Here is a 15323-nt window from a genome sequence, read left to right on the forward strand (position 1 = left end):
AGTTGCACCATATATATGTCAACTTTCATGAATATCAGTTGACTCGTTTTTGAGTTCATTCGGAACATACACACGGTCACTGAATTTTTATATATTAAGATAAAAATAAGTGTTCAACTGTTTATTATTGTTACCGCCATCTCAAAAGAATATTAGACTTACTTACAACAGGGGTATATAAAAATTAGATTATACATTTGAATGTACCTAACTTAAAACTATAAACATTTAAACTATTTTGTTTCAAATCATATGAGAGATAGTAAATGAGATGACTCGGATATTCAAATTTGTTTTGTCTTCCACACTTTTTGGTAACAATTATAATTGGAAAACATAATATGTAACATTTTTCTCATTAAACTTATTTGATAATTATTATCACCGCGCTCCTATGATTCGTCAATTTCCTTTGCTCTTAGACACACAAAAGTCTACATCACTCTATACATTTTTGGTATATAACATTAAAGATCCCGAGACTTATTTTAGAATTATTATAATGATTTCCCTTTTGATTGATTCCATTGATTTGCTTCAGTCGAGATTCCAAAATCATGAAGCCACTTATTCATCTCTCAACATTTCAATTCCGCCTGTGTGTTGCGAAGAACTTCTATGATCTCTATAAAAATATTTGGAATGGCGCTTTGTTAAAGCTGAATAAGAAGAATCTGAATTAGATCAACTACTATATGCTCTCTTGGTATTGCAAACAGGCTTTACTTCCAAACATACACAAATTCTTAAAATCTTCGAGAGAGAATTTTCTCTCTTCTGACTGAAACGTCCCAAACCTTATTTAAGAAACTCCACAGGCCAGAAAGGATTTAACGATTTCGCATTAATGTCAATCTTCGCTAGAATTGAGCGATACCGAGGAGGTAATTGATTTGTTCGCTGTAAAGAAAACTATAAGACTAAATATAATTTTGATATAAGGTGTTAATATTACTGTCATGGTTCTTTTATACATAATCATATGATAAATAACGCCATTCCATGAATTGAAATTGAATAAAATGAAACAATATTGTTTTACTCTATTCCACCGATATTTTTTAAAAAGGAACTTTACATTTCTAGACTTCTCGTTTTTATAATGTAATGTATCTTATAGTTTGAATGGTATAAGCCATTTTATATAACATCCAAGCAACCTCAGAACTATGTGGCATTGTAGACCTATATACCCCAAAAAGGGGTCTAACAATTATAATTTTAATTGCTTAGTCGTGTTCGGTGCTAAAAAGACATTAGCCCTATTGAACCGGAATATATGATGCTGACGTAAAATATTGTAAAGTCGTTTTCAATGCCAAAAATATTCGTATGTTGAATTGAAGAAGGGATGTGGTGTTTATATTAAATACTGTAAAAGGTAAATTATGATTTGAATCAACTGATTTTTCAATAAAAATCATATTTAACATCAAATTATAATTTTACTGTATCATCCAAAATGATTTTTAATTTTTATTGAAGAACTTGTATAAAAATACTAATTTGGTCGCCTTTTCTGTTCCTAATTCGTTCCTGAACAAGACGAAACGTGCTAAAAACGCTTTCAATGGAAGCTAAAGATGTGGTTGCATTTAAAAATTGTTTTATGATATATAGATGCTTTTCAATTTCGGGTATATTTATCTATGCTTCCCACCAATCAATTTTAAAGAGTTCTCATGTTATTTCCTGAGTTAACATTTTTTTTCGAAATGTCTATTCCTACTTTGTTGTTCATACATTTCCTCAATCGTTTACAAGGCAAGATTTCTCTCGTTTTCTGTTAAATTATATCACTTTTTAGGTGGGCAATGAAATGATATGGTGTTAAACTTGATATCGAAAAAGGCATATTTTTTCAAGAAATAATTGCAAATCTTCAAATGCTACTTTCCGCTTCTTCCATTGTTGTACTGCATCTGAATGAATGGCTTTCTTTCTCTGCAAATTATCCAAGGCAATTGCCACATGTTTTGAAACATTTAGGTAGTTTTTAGCAGCTCGATGCCGATATTCGCAACCTTATTGATATCGGTATTTATTTCTCTTCGATTTATTTCACATAATTTAAGTAGCAAAACACATTGAGAAACATATAATTCCAAACAGTTAGTGATAGTGTTCCGACGTACATCACTTGGCAGAACTAAGGGAATTTCAAATGAACAGAAGATACAATTTTGTAGTGCTGATCATGGACCATACTAGATTTTTAGAAAATAATTAATAAATAATATATAATTTCCTACTTTTATGCTTTACTAGCTGTTACCCGCGGCTTCGCTCGCATGGAAGCCATTAAATAAGTATCACCATCTCTAATTTTCAACAACATTTCTCCGTAAAACCCGAATCCACGTCAATGAAGATGCACTTTCATACTCGTTTCCAGGCTGACTTTTTCAACTCTCGACCATAAACTTGATGATTTAATGCATGTCTGAATTTCATCTGCTGGTGTCCCTCTCTGAATGACTGGGAGGGTTTGTCGGATATCACCAGCCAATAAAACTACAATTCCTCGCATTATATTAGTACTATTTCGTAAGCCCCGAAGAGTCCGGTTCAAAGCTTCTTGTAAGACAGTGTACTTTCATCCCACACTAAAAGATTACATTCTCGTAGCATCGAACTATTTTTACTGAAATTACAAATATGCGTTTATTCATGTGCCAAATTCAATATTAATTTTAAAACGGAATGTGCCGTATAGCATCTAACCACAAAAATGACACCTAACCTCAAAAATTCAGTACAAAATAGTTATAAATTAAACACAACTCAAACTTATGTATCTCTGAGATAAGAACTGTTCTGCAGTTCAGAGGTAGTAGTATAGCTGTTGGTTTTCTCTTAGATACTTCAAACTGGCAGCCACAGAGCAGAGAGAATTAAGAATAATACAATCACAAATTTACTAAAACTTACTTGAAGTTTTTGCCTCTGTCAAGCGTTGTTGATAAAGAGGATGTTTCAAAACTGGAATGATATTTTATTAAACTTCTCGAATTAAGTGAGAGGTCAACAACAAATTTATATCTTTCATAACTTGAAAACGGCTATAAAACAGAAGTGACTACACTCCTATGTCGTAATCTATGTCGTATGTAATCGTTAACATAAATGCATTTCTATTGGCCAAAACTGTCGGAACGCGTATGCACACAATTTCTTTGAATTATTTCTACTCGATAGTCTGCGATAAACAGTGGCGTCACTGGGTGAGAATTATTTAATTCATAAATTTCTTTAAATGAATAGAAATATGGCGTTTTTTAGACCATGGGCGAATGAAGACAATGAAATTGCACAGCGTAGTGAGAATAAAGACAGGTATGAATTTAATAATAAAGATTTAGATATACAAACAGCAAGTTATTTAAAATATATTCGAATCTTTAAAAAAAGGAAAATATTCAGCAATCTGAGAATGCAATCATAATAAGAATTGCTGAATTAACTAGAGTAAATAAATGTTCGATTTATGGGTTGCTGTGGATCATCCACAGAACCGAGAAACATGTAAAGAAAAACTGAAATCAGTTGACAAAGCAACTCAAGGCGTATAATGCCGTCCAATTTATAATGATTCGATTGCCTTTTAACGAATTCTTTCTCGCATAAGAAAAACAGATTTTCAAAAGCATTTATAAAAATAATAAATTTATAAAATGAGGTATCTACGGCTATGGTAGATCAAACAAAATTATCGGCAAGGGTTTTTATATAAGTTTTTATAATCTGCAATCGATATTGGAAGAACTAGAACACGATGGAATGTAATGTATATTCTCAGAAAAGTCTGAGAATATACAAGGTGTTCTATTCAAAATTCGAGTTTACCTGTAACACTTTATATTAGAAGCTAGCACTTATTTTAAAGTTGAATCCGTGACATGTTTCATAAAAGCTTCTTCCCAAAAGTTTTAGTACCCCTTGCAACATTTGAATTTTACAATTGTTCGGGAACGATCTCTGATCGTCCTTATAATTGAAAAAAAACTATCGCTCTGATCTTTATATTCGACATTGATTGACAAACGGAGTAAGACACTGCTTTTCTTTTGCTTTTTGTCTTAGCGTCATAGCCATTGACTCCATTCTTATTACCAGTAACAATTTTGACAATGAAGGTCAGATCTGCATGAAGCCGATCTTTCAATTCTATGGAATTTGGAACACGATTATTTGTTCACAAGTTTTCACACGTCTCAATCTTCATTAAGCTCTGTCTGTTTTTTTGAGTCAACTGTAGCATATTTTAATCAATTTTTAAAGTCGAAGGACGCTCCGATCGTTACTTGTCCTCACTCGACTTATTTCCCTTCTTAAAGTTGTCTTAAGTATTCAAAGCTACTACTTTACTACCCTAGAAAGATTTCGTTTCCGATAGTCATTGAATGTGTTATATAAGACAGACATTGCATACTCATCACACGCCGTATTTAACATTGATGCATGAATTAAAACACATTTTCTATTTTTAATGGTCGTTTTTTAATTAAATCTTCAATCAGACTTGTGATGATGATTAATTCAGTCGATAATGCTTATATTTAAACATGGAAATTTATCAATAACTAAACAGATATAATTTTGTTATGAATAGACTTTTGAGGTTACCCAAGCTAAGTTACTAAATTACATGTCAAAATACATTAAAGTGAAGTAGAAACTAGGATGAGAATATCAGCTGATAGTATCAAGTTAATAAATAATATTTCCAATCGATTAGGAGATGATTGGAATTTTTTTTCAGAATATATTCACGCAGTAAATTGGCAAATTAGGGTTGCCACATTCCTACAAAGTAATTACGAAATATTATTAAAGAAATTTGAATATAATGTAATGTATGCTTGATGATTGATGATTGATCATTTAAACCACAAATATTTATTGTGCCCCTGCTCCACTCATTTCAAGAGGACTGTCTCTGAACCTAGAATGTTTTTATTCCTTATTCTGAATAAATTTTAGAACATCCACTGGATTTAGCAAGTCTTCCTAATCTCCATCCTCCCAGGTGTACACCTCTGAAATACCTTAGTGCTTTGCATGTATCAAGTATGTGGATGAATTTTTCGTTTTCTATCCTGTAGAATCTGTAGTCGTCTTCTTCCATTAGTTTAGTGGCATTCATGTTGGAGACAATATCTTATTAGATCCACCTTAAATTCATTCTGTAGACTTATTCTGACAAAAGCATTCTCCCAATCCTTTATGGTAACATATTTTCAGTAGTTACCCCATTGCCGTATAAGTTGTCCCAACAGTCTAATCATTCTTTTGGTTTTTATAAATTTCTTCCAATAATATGTCGGTGCTGATCTATTTTTTTTGCTAGTTTATCAACTGTCTCATTACCTCCTACTACCTTAATATGTTGAATCGATTATTGGTTATTATTGCCTAGTTCGTTAAGTATGCCTAAACATTCCCAAACCGTTTCGATACTGATTACTGATTCTATACTTGATTGCTTTGGAAGTTGAACCTTATCTCAATTGCGCAAATGCTTGGAATGTGCTTGGAGTTTTGCTTAAGATTTACAGTATTTAGTTCCAGGCCTAAACACTCGAATCCCCTGAGCAGATAAGGTTCTCTGTATTTCTGCTGGTGTCTAGAAAAACCTGCTCTGATTAAGCCATCCATCCTGGAACCAGGTGTACTACCAGTTGTCTCAATTATATAGTATTGTATGCCTAGATTCTCCAGTCCATTGTTTTCTGTCAGTGATGTGTACCTTAAGTTTTTATTATTAACGGTCGTAGGTGCCATTTAAATACCGACCGCCCTTGGTCACTGCTCATCAAAATGGTAAAACATTCACCTGCAACCTGCGTTCATATTTTCGTATGGACAGTTGCTCTAGCTTCTAATTCGTTGAGGATACTCAACCTATACACTGTCCTCATGGCTTGGAATTGTATTGAATTGTCCAAAGATCCAGCAGAATTTCGAAGGGCACTAATAAAGGTCGTACTCATACACATGGATCTTATGATAATAAGAAAGGCAAGATTTTGTTTGATATCTCACATTTGTCCCAGCTATCACTACCACTGCCACAATTACTGGATGACTTTGTACAGTAAACATAAAACAGTTTTCGTTGTAAGCTTGCTGACACTTATTCTTGAGATTTTCTGTCTTTATGTAGTTATCCACTAATTTTTTCCAACGTTTAAAAGATCGAGAATGAGCTATTTGACCAAGTGTTGGACTATCAAAATATTTCATTGAAATCATTGTATCCAAATGCTTCACAACAGAAAAAATTATCGAAGAAATGAAAAGATTCGGTGAACAATAATAGTTTCTATTTTTATATTACGTTTTGAATAGACCTTCTCGCTAGAACGTTGTACAGATCTTGCGAAAATCCAATTTTATGTAATAACTGGGAAGTATACCATTGAAATAATTCTATTATGATCACTGATCTGTAAAGTATTATTCAGTTCCTTGAATTTCGACGGCAGTTCGAAATATGAGTTCAGAGTGTCTGCACGAATAATATTTTTCTTAATATTAAAAATTCTAATGTATGTAATTCAAAATTTTCAAGAGAGAGAGAAAGAGAGAAATGTGTTATTGTCAATTGTTACAATTTGTAGACAAAAGCTTGAAAAAAACTAAAAAACAAGTGTAGAAATAACTAAATAAAGAATACAAATAAAATTTCAATATACAGAAGAAAACCACGATGAATAACAAAATTATAGGTAATAGTAACAGGTACTAATTTCATAGCAAAAATTAAACCAGTATGCAGCATGTACAGTCAATATGCCCTCACATTATTGCGAAATGCGGGAAAAGATAATAACGATTTGATTTCAAATGGCAAGTGATTGTGCATTTTTTTACATTGTAAAATATTGACCTTTAACTGATTCTGTACGTGTAGTAGGTAGGTAAAGGCCGTGCTCCGCGTTCCTAAGTGGTGCTACGACCTCTCTGAAATTGGAGAAGCGTGCTTACGAATTAGGAATTGATGGGTAGCATTTTATATTTATAGAAATCAAAAAAGCCTCTTTTTGACCAGTCATACCTTCTGAATTAGAATATTAGTAATACAAAATCTTAAAGAAAGCGCTCAATTAAATATTTGGCGACTGCGCCCAAACATATATTCTGGCGGAGTCGTAGATTATGTTTGGTTTTTATTTAATAATCAATCAATAATCAAAACAATGGATTGAATAGGCAGGAGCGGCTCCAACTAAAGTAAAGACCATTTTATCTGTAGTCAAGGACAAGACGTCAGATATTTGAGATGCTCCTGAGATAATTTTCATCGACTATTTAAATTTTGGATAGTCGATGGTTTTTACTTATTTTAGATTCCACAGTAAGTAAAAACACTCAACAGCGAGTATTGTGCGAATTTGGATAAAAAGAAAGTGATGTTTCGTCCAGACAATGCAACAGCTTACAAACCCATTTTTGGAATATGCAAAATTAATGTATTAAAGATTGAATCACTACCTCTTGCACCCTTTAGGGCCAATGGTTTTGAGACAATGAATTGGCGGGGTGCGCGTCGAAAACTACAATTAATGGATGCGTAAATCATGCACGGCTATAATTTCAAAATTGATATGCATTATGGAATACTGTTATTATGGTTTTTAAGTTAAGAAAGTGATAAAAAATTATTATGATTCAAAAAGTATAAAAAATGTACGTAAATATCTTCAAGAGCTTTTTTTGAATTCTGCGAGGTTAACTAATGAAATGTAAGCAAATACGATACATGACAACTCCAATAATAAAAATTTATTGAGTTATATGTCCGACGAAGTGCAAAGATCAACCACGTATTAGATTGAAAAAATGTTACATATTTCGTTAAATTTAAAGAAAGCTATCCTTTATTAAAGTACAGGTAGAACTTTAGTATCTGTATGGATGTATATCTGTGTATATGTGATGTATATTTTTACTTTTTCAGTTTTAGTCGGGAAGAAGAATTATCAAAAGATGTTATACTTAGTGCACAAAATTCTTATTTCAATTACTATTTACCAGAAACTTATGCTGTTTATTTCAAAGAAAAAAATTAAACCAGTAGTCAAGTTAGGATTATTTGATAAACCGAGTTTCAGAAACTCAAATAATACAAAAGATTTTAATAGATCGTTACGATTTTCTATATTTCAAATATTATATTTTCAATATTTATCAAAATTAGTTTCATTTTTTATAATCAGAAATGTTGATAATATTGTACTACCGTTATGATAAAACACAGTTATGTTCACATGATATTTTATTCGACTCAAGAAATAGTATTGTAACGTTTTCCGTATTTATTTACACTCTTTTTAATCGTGGGGTGAATTAATAAATACTGACTCTTACGTTCGTATTTTATTTACACATTATACAATACACTTAACTTATAATAATTTACTTATAAGTATCACTCGAATAATTTCTGCGATTACTTTACTAATTCGTTCTATTCGCTCCGACTATTTATCTAAAACTAAACTTACTGCGCAACATAAACTTATTTATATACCACAAATAGAACTCTACGAAGTTTTAGAACAAAAAATTGATAAATAGACTTTCCTAGCCTTCTATAATTAAAAAATCATCAAAGGCGCGTCCGCCAGTAGTTAAAACAACAGATGAAAGGCGCTGCGAATGCGCCAAATTTTAAAATTCCATTGAAGATAAACAAGGCCAGCCTAAGAACCCATTTCGCGATCTTGTACGTAACAGTATTTTTATGTTTTAATTAACTTTCCATTTAGTTGATGGAAATATATAAAATTTGATATTTCTACCCTTAGTTTTGCGGGTTTATTTATATTAAGAGCACGATTTTACCATAATTTGACCACATCGAGCGTTTTGATCGATTCAGTATTCACTGAATACTCCTCTCCTGCTATTAGCTACTATGAGAAACAACTTATAAAAGTGACATTGAACTTACTAAGAGCTCAGTACTCATATTCGAATCAATGCGAGTGCAGCATCAACTACAAATTTAGAGAGAAAATGGTGAGTGAATTGAAATCGAGGAGTAGGAATAAAGAATATTGTTAGGCAAAATGGTTTCCTAGGACAGCCTTGTCCAACTATTAAGGAATTTTAAAGATTCGGCGTATTCGCGCGGCGTCTTCCACATTTTTTATAAATGGTGGAAGCGCCTTTGATAAACTTTTTTATTATAGCGGGCTGTTTATTACAGTATTTCTTTTAAATCATTTCTAAGAAAAGTGTATTTAGTCATAGTGTTTCTAGAATTTTGTAGAATTCTATTTGTGGTACATGAATAAGTTTATGTAGTGCAGCGCTTTTCGTTTTAAATAAATAGTTGTAGTGAATCGAACGGATTAGTAAAGTAATCGCAGAAATTATTTAATTGATATTTATAGTTATTACGAGTTAAGTGTATAAATAAATTAAGAACGTAAGAGACAGTGTTTATTAATTCACCCCATGAATAGAAATATTGTAAATAAATACGAAAAACGTTACACTATAACTAAACGAAAAATTCTAATGTCAGTATATTATCAACTCCTATTGAAAAGTCTTCAATTACGAAAGAGAAACGATTAAGGTAACAAAATCGACCGCTTATTCTTCTGCTATTTAATTGGAGAGCCGACAACTGTCTCGGATAGAATTTTCGACGATCATATTTTTCTTATACATTTAAGTTTCCCTCAAGATCTTTGTTAATTCACCGAAATTCAATAATGCCTCTTCGAATTTTCACCAAGAAAATTAGCAAGCCGTAATATTGAATTATGTTTCATTCGGTCTGCGGTTGTCAGTTACGACAGTCTACAGGTTAACTGAACCATACTGGTAGACTCAAATTCAATTTTGGAATGGAGTCATTTAAACTTTTGACAAGATATTATTTTGTATCTTTGTGTGGGCAAGCTAAAATTCAAACATTGATATTAATGCTATTTTTACAGTGCGTTCAGAAACTAAAGGACTCTCAATTATACAAATTTCTAAATAATTCGTGTACTGTACAGTGTGGGTCGTCTAATGTCAGAAAAAGTAAAGATATTCTGTCGTGACTCCCATAAACATCAGATACTTATCTGTAATAATACCCGAATTAGTTTTTGAAATGTACGAAAACTACAAGTCTTTATAGCAAAATGCTTTCCATTCATGTTTATCTTCAGAAAAATTATAAAGTTTGAAGCCAGCAATAATTTTGGAATGCTCTCAAAATCTCTCTCTCTCTCTCTCTCAAAGAATAACCAGAACTCAAACGTATTCAAATCAGGCGAATAGGGTGCATGTTCACTTAAAATTCAACTATCTGTTGTGGTATGAATATTTACAGACTCAAGAACTGCGGGTGAACATTTCAGTGGTTACCAGTTTGCTATAACTATACGTTCATCATCAAGCTCAATGGCTTTTACTAATATTGTACTACGAAAGAAAAAGCTTTCTTGGTAGACATTTACTTTTTCTCCGTTGTTGGTGTTACTGAATATTCGTGACTCCTGACGGGTACGAATGTCATAAAATGATATGTATGTATCATCTTGTTCTGCCTTTTGGAAATCATTGAGAGTATGTAGAATCTAACGAATAACTAATTTTTTTATATGAATATGATCATGTAAAATCAATTAACTGTTGCGGGTTCAATACCAAGAGTGCCTCAATTGCTTAATGGGTACATCTTGAATCGTCTTCTATCAAGCGTTTCAATGTTTCCAACAGTACCTGAAGGACAGAATCTACCAACACCAAATGATATCCGAATTCAAAAGAAGACATTTTAAATTCCGTACCACTATTTACTTTGTCATAGCAACCATTCAACTGTAATTAGAACCTACCACTTAAGGAAAGTGGTATTTAAATATTCAGTGTTGCTAGTTTTATCTCGTCTAGTTTATTTATTGTCCATATCAAAGTATAGAGAATAACTACTACAGAACGCTTCCAAATCTACTTATATAAGAAAAATAATCTTGAAATGGGAATTTTTAGTCAAAAACAATAATTCCAGTATCTAATCAAGCATTTATCAAATTGGTTTTAAGAAACCTTCCAGTATTTCCATATTTTGGTATAAAAAGGTCTTTTATTTTCAACTTAATTGATCTGGTATTTGTTTGTTATCTGGTATGGTTTGTGTAATATTCTTCACTTCACCAAAATCTCCTATCAATTGCGTCACTTAGTAAAGTTCAGAAACTTGTGAATTAATTAACCGAAAACAACCCAAAAGAGTTACATTCAACAAATTCTTATCAGAGATGGAAAACGGGTGCTTCGGGATTATCTGGATAGACAGTATAATGGTTGGATAAAGACGAAGTGCTAAAAACCACGTCAAAACTTTACTCCCATGCGAAAAGAGTATAGTTTTGTATTTGGTGGAATTAAAAGGAATTCTTCATGATAAACTCTCACCAACCAATGCATCAAGATTGAGGTAAAACAAAACTTTGAGAGAAAAAGAATCCCTGCTGAACTATTGGAAGTACGTAATTATTTATCACGATAACACCAGCTGGAATACGAAGTTCCACAAACCACATATTCTCCAGATATCGCCCCATCTAATTATCACTTGATTAGTTCTTCGTGACATTGTCTTTTTGGAAAGCATTTTATCAATGAAAAATGTATCAAAAATTCCTTGACTGAATTATATACACTTATGTCACATACATACTCAGCAGTTAATTTCATTTATTTTAGTATATTTAATGAGAATTTCAAATCAAATATATAAGAAAAATCTAATTGTTAATATGATAAAAAGACGAAACTTTTATTTTTAAAACACTATTTCCTGGACTATTCACAATTCACAGTCAAAAGACATCGTTGCCAATTTGGAGATAAATAGTTAATACTAAATACTTGGAACGAATTGTTCATCTTGTTGAATATTTGTATTTATTGTAAGGCTATCGCGCATCCAAGAACTGCTAATGTTTCAATTTGTTCACTTTAAGTTTAAGAAAACAGTTTGTTCATACTGGTATGTAAGTAACTTGACTGCTCATTTCAGCGGCTTACTGAAGATTAACCAACCGGTTTCATAGAGAGTAAGAAACAGTAAGTTAAAGATGAACTTGATTCTGTAGAAGCACTCTATTCAGATATACAGAGGGAAAAGTTGTAATAGTGTGTTTCAAAACAGAAAAAATAAAAAGCTACACTGCATTTTGAATCCAACCATATATTTTAAACGATTAAATATAGACACATTTTTTAAAATTTACATTTCATATGTCGATGATCAAAACTAAGCTTTCCAGAGATAATCCATAATTTTTGCCTCTTCTTATCTAAAGTCAAGGTTCTGTGCCGATTCACACTTTATCAGCTTTGCCAGACCACCTCTAAAATTTAACGTTATGTCTCGTAATATAAAAAGCGTCTGATTCTGTTCAGTTCTTTTAGACTTCTATATTTTATGTCACGTATATTCTCAGATCTATTCAGATTTTATATAACCCATAAAAGAAGCTTAATGGGTCGAAATCAGTTGAGTTAGTGTATTATTTTCCTTTTTAAGTCAGTTATTTTGATTACATATAATACTGTGTGATTTCGCCAGACGAGAATTCGATTAACTTCAGAAATTTGAAAAAAGGAATTCATTTATTCATTCAATTTTGTATGCATTGAAGTTTAAAAAGGATTTTCCAGGATGTAAACAAGGGGGATATTTTCCAATAACGAATTTTTGTCGTGAGGAAATTATGTTCGAACCGAATAATTTCCAGTCGTCAAAGAAATTTCATAACTTGTTATCAAAATAAGCGACCGGATTTTACTTCAAATTTAAAGAGAACGCGAAGAAGATTGAAAAGTTAAATAGAAAATGAAAATGAATAGATTTGTTGACAAACAATTCAATAAAAAAATGTTTATAAAATAATAATGAACATTGTACACTGTTTTCCATTGAATTTATATCTAGTTAAGAAATCTCAAAATGATCTTTTACAATATCTATCTCGAATCGAATATAGTTTTTTATAATATTGTTTATCCATAACTGTTGTATAATTTATCCATTATACGCCTTCTTGCTCGACCTTAATAATACCCGTTAAGCACTCCGTATAATGAGTTATTATTCACTCACAATGAATCACTGCAGTCAGATGCTTTCTTCATTTAGCTATATTATACCGTTTTGTTACAAAAAAACATTACTAAATATTTGTAAATTAGTTCTGTATATATAAAAAAAAAAATAAAAAAGGAAATTTTCCTAAACCAGACTCAAAAACCGAGACCTCTATTTTGAAGGCAAGGAGCATTAACACTGAGCGACATGGATGTGTTTGACTTATATCCGTTTTTTAACGTACAATGGTTTGTGAAACAATTTATAAATTGAAATATCATTGTGTCGGATTTCTCGGTGTTTCAATATTTTATGTAAAATTTCGTTTAAAAACTAACTGAAAATTGATATAGAAAATAAAAATTACTTTTCATTCAACACCACCAGAAATTAGAGACGCTGTTGAAGCTGCGTCATTAAATTGGTTGCCGCTAAAGTCAAGGAAGGATAATGGTATATGAATTTTGAACTGGCAGAAGGGATTATCAATAATTACCTATAAATTAATACATTATTGTGGAGATATTATACTGTTATTATAATTTGTATATGCTATGTTTAAAAGAACAATAATACATTGTATGGAATAATTCTTAGATTAAAATATAGGTTTTCTAATATTGTTACAAAATTTTACAACATGAAAAATACAACAAAAGCATTTAGTAGTCGTGAATAAAGTATAGTATTCTACTCGCGTATAATGAGTAATTATTCACTCGGTTATTTCTGCCACTCGCTGGTGCTCATGGCAGTAAATTTCACCTCGTGAATAATAATCTCCTTTATACACTTGTGAAAAATATAATGTTAATTACACCGGTTTTTTCGATCCTTTTTTATTGACAGGTATTAAATTGTCGTGTTAATAAATTGGTCTCTATTTATAAGCAGAAAGATTATATAGAATGGGTTATTTCTTCGTGTATTTAGTTCACATTTGACTTTCAAAGTGAATGGTTCTGTGAGGTTAAGAAGATTTTTGTAACGACAAAAATGGCAAGTTATACACGCAGCAGTTGCTAAATTTCTCCCGAAATTATATTTGTGAAGAGTTTATGGTAGAGTCACAAGCCAGATCATTCTCTGGGTGACAAAGACTTATTTCATGTGTTGTCATCGAAGATCAAGAGAGTGTCATTGGTTAGGCAGATGAAATAGGAGAGAAAAAGTATGCCTTTTGCAATTCGAATGGTATAGTGAGAACCCACCATTATTTTCGTGATTGTTATTTCTGTATAGCAAAGACGTGAAATGAAATATAGTAATTTTGATGAGACATAATGAACATTTCTTCAGGAAGCTCCGCAAAACAGTGTAGTGAACCTACATGAATGAACCTGCGATTCACAAGATTATTCAATAAGAATTAAATTATTTGCGTGATATGGTGTTGTAAAAGCAATAGGTAAAACTTCCTAAAGTTTCCTTCATAAGGACTGAAGCTTTATGGAAGGAAAATCACAAATTTTAGGAGAAGAAGTACAGAGTTTTCCTCTGTTTACAATATGGAAAATTCATTATGTACCTCTACTGATAAGAAGTTTTAATGCAGGTATTCGATATCAAGTATTTCCCTTAAGAATGGTGTTTGTGGTTCAAAATATATTTAATTTGAAAGATGTGTTGTTACATAATGGAAATTTAAAACCATTTTTAACATTTGCGTATTTAGAAAGGTTCATTCTATTATAGTATGCTAACAGCAAGAAACATTTTTATCTACTTGTGATATTGTCTCAGCTTCCAAGAAGATTTTCAAGGTCACAATAAAAATAAGTCAATTTTCGGTATGTTACTTTCTCTTTTGATCGACATTAAGTTCCACAATTGTTTGCGTATTATCAAACGAAATTTTATTGAAAATAATACATTCAATTTCAATTATTATTTCGATATTTCTTTTATATGTAAATTATCTGTGAAAAGAAATGGAGTACTGTGATCACTAATCTAGAAATCTAGAAATGGAGGTACCTAATATTTTCCAAAAATTATAATAAATTTCATAGCAATGGATCCGATGAAGCACTAACTTTTCAACGCAGGAAGAGAGTACATAAAACAACTTCGTAAGAAGTTTTTACCACCTGTTATCATTATTATCTCCTTCACCAACCAAATCAAGAATAACATCAAAGCAACATTTGAAGTTCCGACCTACACAAAGTTATACTGTTGTCTTTAGATTCGTAAAGAAGAGGCATGGAAAGAT

At 31.5% G+C, this 15323-nt stretch overlaps 1 protein-coding gene across 2 annotated transcripts in view; it reads right to left on the bottom strand.

Moving 5' to 3' along the window:
• The window catches only part of LOC130898029 (band 3 anion transport protein), a 207689-nt gene that overhangs the window by 121199 nt on the left and 71167 nt on the right, over positions 1-15323 (bottom strand). The gene's annotated exons all lie outside the window — the stretch shown is intronic.

This window comes from Diorhabda carinulata, chromosome 9, assembly GCF_026250575.1.
Source record: "Diorhabda carinulata isolate Delta chromosome 9, icDioCari1.1, whole genome shotgun sequence".
Lineage (NCBI taxonomy): Eukaryota > Metazoa > Arthropoda > Insecta > Coleoptera > Chrysomelidae > Diorhabda > Diorhabda carinulata.